We start from the raw sequence: 5,539 nt of genomic DNA, 5'->3' as shown, positions 1-5,539 counted from the left end.
GCTCATCCAGCCCGATCAGTATATGTGACAGCCTCAGCCAGTGCTGCTCCACTGACCACACCCTCAAACGCGTTTCGCCCCGCTCGCCTATGATTATAAGTAAGCCCTGGATGGATGGGGTGAAATGCATCAGAGACATGGTCAGTGGAGCAGTGCTGGCTGAGGCTTTCACATATACTTACACTAATCGGGCTGGGTGAGCAGCGTCTCATACTTCTATCACAGGCCTCTGATATTTGATCTGGTCAGGCACCAAGGAGCTGGATAGGTCAGGCAGTTGACAATTTAGTAAATGGCTCTCTTCAATTGACCACTGACATCCGAGTTGAAATGTCAGGCCCAGACAAGCTAAGGGGTTGATTTATTTAAACTGGAGAGTGCAAAATCTGGTGCAGCCCTGCACAGAAACCAATCGGCTTCCAGGTTTTTATTGTCAAAGCTTAATCAAACAAGCTGAAGTTAGAAGCTGATTGGTCACCATGCACAGCTGCAACAGATTTTGCACTCTCCAGTTTTAGTACATAAACCCCTAAGTCATGGGTGCTCAGCCTGCAGCCCTCTAGCCTTTGGAAGAGTCAGGCTTGTAACTGTCAGCCTTGCAATGCCTCATGGGACTTGTAGTTTTTGCAACAGCTGGAGGGCTACAGGTTGAGGACCCATGCACCAAAGTAAAGCAAAGTAATGTGGCAATTCTAAAGCAGAGTTTTCCCATACATGCTGTACAGTGTAGAATGCTGCTGTCACTGTCTGTTCCTTTTTTATTTTTTATTTTTTTTTCTACAATTCAATAAACTGTTACTGATAAAAAAAAAATACAAAGCAAAGTCCTAATTTAAAGTAAGTCCCCACTTTGTCCACCCTTTACCATATGGAGAATACAGAACTAGTACTAATGCCCACTCCATTGGTGCCCCAGTGTACTTCCTGCCCATGCAAAAAATACCTGGTAATTCCAGATGTGTCTACCCATAATGCATCGCTCAGTGCCTGACGGGAGTAGTGCAGCTGCCCCATGAGGGCAGAGGGAATGTGCCTAACGCTTTATATGGAGGCTTAAGTGTCTCTGCATTCAAATGGCAAAACTTGTAGTAACCTTTAAAGTGGTTGTAAATCTTTGTTATTTTTTTAAAATAAAAATAACAAACATGCCTATACTTACCTGCTATGTGCAATCGCACAGAGCAGCTCCAATGCCCCGCCAGCGCTCCAAGACCCTCCTCTTCATCAGGTGCCCCCACGGAAAGCCACTTTCCCTGGGGGCACCTGTGCTGGCTCACTCATGAGTCCTGTTGCTGCGGCCATTGACACAGACAACGGGACTCTGGCCCCGCCCCCCACTCCCGTGTCACAGGATTTGATTGACAACAGAGGGTGTCCATGGCTCCTGTTGCTATCAATCTGTCCAATGAGGACAGAGACAGCAGCTGGAGCTGCTGCGCTTGTGCACATCGCTGGATCAGATTGGGCTCAGGTAAAAAGGGGGAGGGGGGAGCTTCAGCACAGAGTGTTTTCATTAATGTGAAACACCTTACAGTGGTTCTAAAGGCAGACGTTTTTTTTATTTCAATGCATTCTATGCATTATGATAAAAAGCCTTCTGTGTGCAGCAGCCCCCTAATACTTACCCGAGCCCCATCTAGATCCAGTGATGTTGCATTAAAGACCCAGCTGTGCGGGACTCCCTTCTCGTTGGCTGAGATAGCATCGCGGTACCATTGGCTCCCGCTGCTGTCAATCAAAGTCAGTGAGCCAATGAGGATTGAAAGGGGGTGGGGCCGGAGTGTGGCTTTGTCTCTGACTGGACACAAGGAGCTGCTGCTAGGTTCGGGTGCCCCCGAACCCAGCCTGCAGTTTGCTGTGGGGGCACTCAACAGGAGGGAGTGGCCAGGAGCGCCAAAGGGGGACCCGAGAAGAGGAGGATCTGGGTTTCTCTGTGCAAATCCACTGCACAGAGCAGGTACGTAACACATGTTTGTTATTTTTAACAGGAAAAAAAAAACCTAGCTGGCCACACAGTTTCATCCAAAGAAATTTGATTCTTTATTGGCTAAATGTAGAACACAACTGTATCGGGCCAACGCGTTTCGGCTGTAGCAGCCTTCCCTATAACTGAAATGCTTTAGCCTGATACAGTTGTGTTTTTACATGTAGCCAATAAACATTCTCATTTCTATGGATGACACTGAGTGGCTGGCTTACGTTTACTACCAGTTTTGCCTAACTCTTTATAGGTCTTGACTTGCTCTGCGAATCTCAGGCCTCCTGGCATTGGAGAGGCATTCAAGCTAATGGTAGGTAAGCACATGCTTTGTACACTTAAGTGAACCTGTTGCTTTGCTCAGTAAGAGATAAGTCAGTGATGGTGAACCTTGGCACCCCAGATGTTTTGGAACTACATTTCCCATGATGCTCATGCACTCTGCAGTGTAGTTGAGCATCATGGGAAATGTAGTTCCAAACCACCTGGGGTGCCAAGGTTCACCATCACTGAGATAAGTTCATGTTTAGTTTCAGACAGAATTATCAGATGTTGGTCTCAGCCCAGTCCTGAGTGGTTCTCTTCAGGCGCCATAGGCCCTTTATTTTTACCTGTAGCAGCCAGTCAGGCTTGATGATATTACTGTTGTCAGACCGGTGAAAGGTGATTGCTGACTAGTTGCGGTGAATTACGGTACTTTGATTTTTGCCATCTTGAATAAACCATCACAAACACAAGAAAATGCAATGTGGCAGAATCTGGGACTTGTGTCAAAGCCGCTACAAAGGGACAAGGCCGGTGGTTTGTGTTGCAACCAATTAGACCCTTTATACATTTATTTGGCTTTTTTTTAGGTTCTACAGGTGTGACCGTCATGTGACTTACAGGCAAGGAAGACCACTGTATCTGTGGTGCCCCTCTGTCTGTCTGAATAATAAGTTATCTCAAAAGCAATAGACTTGGAAAAGAATTACAATGAATGTGTATATTTGTTCATGAATTGCTGAGAGCAATAATAATGATGTGTATGATGGGGCACATAGGTTTATAGGGGGGCTCAGTATACCCTCAAAACTGCTGCTGCTGGCTTCTTTTATCAGTTGGAAGCTTCAAAAATGGAATCTCCTCCTGTCAATTTCCTACAATTGTCTTGCCCTCTGTAAAGTCTCACTCCTCTTGGAACATATTGGTATATCCCTAATTACAAGGGTCTCCAAATTGTCCATGTAAAGGGCCAGTTTCATGTTCTTCAGGCTTTAGGGGGGCCAGACTGTGGCTAGATGGAGTAGAAAATACTCATACTCCCCATCATTGGTGTCAGTGAGAGGACTACTGCCCCATCATTGGTGTCAGTGGGAAGAATAGTGCCCCATCATTGGTGTCAGTGGGAGGACTAGTGCCCCATCATTGGTGTCAGTGAGAGGACTAGTGCCTCATCATTGGTGTCAGTGGGAGGACTAGTGCCCCATCATTGGTGTCAGTGAGAGGACTAGTGCCTCATCATTGGTGTCAGTGGGAGGAATAGTGCCCCATCCTTGGTGCCAGTGGGAGGAATAGTGCCCCATCCTTGGTGCCAGTGGGAGGAATAGTGCCCCATCCTTGGTGCCAGTGGGAGGAATAGTGCCCCATCCTTCATGCCAGTGGGATGAATAGTGCCCCATCCTTGGTGCCAGTGGGAGGAATAGTGCCCCATCCTTGGTGCCAGTGGGAGGAATAGTGCCCCATCCTTGGTGCCAGTGGGAGGAATAGTGCCCCATCCTTGGTGCCAGTGGGAGGAATAGTGCCCCATCCTTGGTGCCAGTGGGAGGAATAGTGCCCCATCCTTGGTGCCAGTGGGAGGAATAGTGCCCCATCCATGGTGCCAGTGGGAGGAATAGTGCCCCGTCCTTGGTGCCAGTGGGAGGAATAGTGCCCCATCCTTAGTGCCAGTGGGAGGAATAGTGCCCCATCCTTGGTGTCAGTGGGATGAATAGTGCCCCATCCTTGGTGTCAGTGGGATGAATAGTGCCCATAATTGGTTTTAGCATAAGGAATAGTACCCCATTGTTGGTATCAGTGGGGGGAATAGTTTCCTAAGGGCTAGATAAAGGCATGCAAAGAGCCGTATCCGGCCCCCTGGCCACAGTTTGACGATCACTGCTTTATAATATACAATTGGAGAGGAGAGTGAGCCCCCGTCATTATAGTCAGGATAGGAGGGTATACCTGGAAATGCAAAAGCAAAAACCTTTTTCCTTGAGTCTCTGAAGACACATGAAAAGCTCATTAGTGCTTGTGTGTGTATTGTTTTCCTGCTTCTGACATACATTTATAACACATGACACATGCAGGTCTGTGGTTTCCCATTCACTTCAATAGTGCAGTGTGGATGACCATTCTGAGAATGCAATCGATGTGTTTGCATTGTGTTTCTTTAGACTCTCTGGGTGAGATTTACTAAAACTGGAGCACTCAGAATCTGGTGTAGCTGTGCATGGTAGCCAATGGGCTTCTAACTTCAGTTTGTTCAACTGAGCTTTGACAATAAAACGTGGAAGCTGATTGGTTTCTATGCAGAGTCTGTGTACACTCATATTAGTAGACCTTCCATCATAGTAACTGCCCTGAGCTTCTAATGGTTAATCTGCAAACCTCCTATATATATATATATATATATATATATATATATATATATATATATATATATATATATATATATATATATATATATATATATATATATATATATATATATATATATATATATATATAATGAAAATAAAAAATATGGACCAGAAGGATTTTGAAAATGTGACTTCCAGTTTCTGGTTTGGAAGTCCAAGTCTCTAACATTAGCTGCGATTTTATTTCATCCACTGTTGCATTCCGTCTATAAACGTTGCCATTTTCAATTGGCGCATTATTGATTTTAGCAATAATCCATCACTGATTCTTGTAGAAATGCCCCACATGCTCGTCTGTTTATACATACATACATTTGATGCGCAAAACATCAGAATGCGCAAAAAAAAGCGCAAATAAACAAAAAAAGAATGTAACGTTTACAATTTCTATACAAGTCATGTTGTAATTGAATGTTATTAAAAATTGCCTTTTCCAATCTGTAATTTTCTGTAAAAAGCGATATGACAACCTGGCGTTCTGTACATAGTATACAAAAACACCCCCCAGAAATGTCATTATCTGCTTCTGTGATTGGCTCACTGATTTTCCCAGAAGTCTGCACTAAGATACAAATAAGATATTGGGAATCCCCTGCAACAAAAATGTAATTTTTGGTGAGATACTCCCTAAGGAGCAAAGAAGGGAAAAGAGTGACCTGATTGAAACCTTTCAGGGGTAGGCAACCCGGGGCCCTCCAGCTGTTGCAGAACTACAAGTCCCATCATGCCTCTGGGAGTAATTGTAACTGCCGGCTTTGCAATGCCTCATGGGAAATGTAGTTCCACAACAGCTGGAGGGCCCCAGGTTGCCTACCCCTGCAACCCTTCACACTGACAGTATGCAAATATGCGGCCTCTCGGCGTGTGGCCCTTGGCACCGTATTTGTGTACTGCAGAC

At 45.3% G+C, this 5,539-nt stretch overlaps 1 protein-coding gene across 1 annotated transcript in view; it reads left to right on the top strand.

Annotated features, from left to right (window-relative positions):
* Window positions 1–4,636, top strand: part of XKR7 (XK related 7) — a 24,168-nt gene extending 19,532 nt beyond the window's left edge. The window contains 1 exon segment of the mRNA XM_077460458.1: window positions 1–4,636. This exon segment is cut by the window's left edge and continues 3,138 nt beyond it. The gene's annotated coding sequence lies outside the window, so the exon portion shown is untranslated.
* The last annotated feature ends 903 nt before the right edge of the window (window positions 4,637–5,539 follow it).

Source organism: Lithobates pipiens, unplaced genomic scaffold, assembly GCF_037356315.1.
Source record: "Lithobates pipiens isolate NorthernLeopardFrog02 unplaced genomic scaffold, aLitPip1_a1.2 Scaffold_28, whole genome shotgun sequence".
NCBI lineage: Eukaryota > Metazoa > Chordata > Amphibia > Anura > Ranidae > Lithobates > Lithobates pipiens.
The sequence above is the reverse complement of the archived record's forward strand: the minus strand, read 5'-3'. Positions and strand labels throughout refer to the sequence as shown.